The sequence below is a fragment of the Penaeus monodon genome, chromosome 34, assembly GCF_015228065.2.
Source record: "Penaeus monodon isolate SGIC_2016 chromosome 34, NSTDA_Pmon_1, whole genome shotgun sequence".
NCBI lineage: Eukaryota > Metazoa > Arthropoda > Malacostraca > Decapoda > Penaeidae > Penaeus > Penaeus monodon.
The window spans coordinates 4,254,580-4,255,128 of record NC_051419.1 but is presented as its reverse complement, the minus strand read 5'-3'; positions in this window follow the sequence as shown (position 1 = coordinate 4,255,128).

Sequence of the window (549 nt, the reverse complement as noted above, 5' to 3'; positions counted from 1 at the left end):
ATATATACAGTGTATGGTTGGTGATCATATCTTCAGTTATGGTGTTACCATTACCACTTCTTGCTTAGAAATGTAACTTGATTGCTTTATACGTTACTACCTGTTGCCGTTCTAATTACCATTAGTTTTAAGGAAATAGAATATATTCATTATTCTTAGTATACGATATATACATCGATATTTTAAAGCACATTTTATTGTTGCAGAAATGATCAGTAAAAATCAAAATTACCTTGAACAGTGATATAGGTGAAGGAATATATATTGTTATTTTTCTTCACTCTTTTCTTATGCAATACATCAAGTTTTGTAAATTGTGATACTGCCAATGGGTAAATTAACATATTTAGACACAAAATTTGCAATTGAGTTCAGTACAATAACACACACGCACAGAAAAAATACAATTTGGGGATAAGGTTTAAATCAGTATAAGAAAAAAATATCCTAAGGAATTCAGTGACTAGTTATTTCATCACTTTCCAGTAAAGTAAGAAAATAAAAATCATAGACCTACTGTTGAATTTGATTAGACAAAGCAATGTTGTA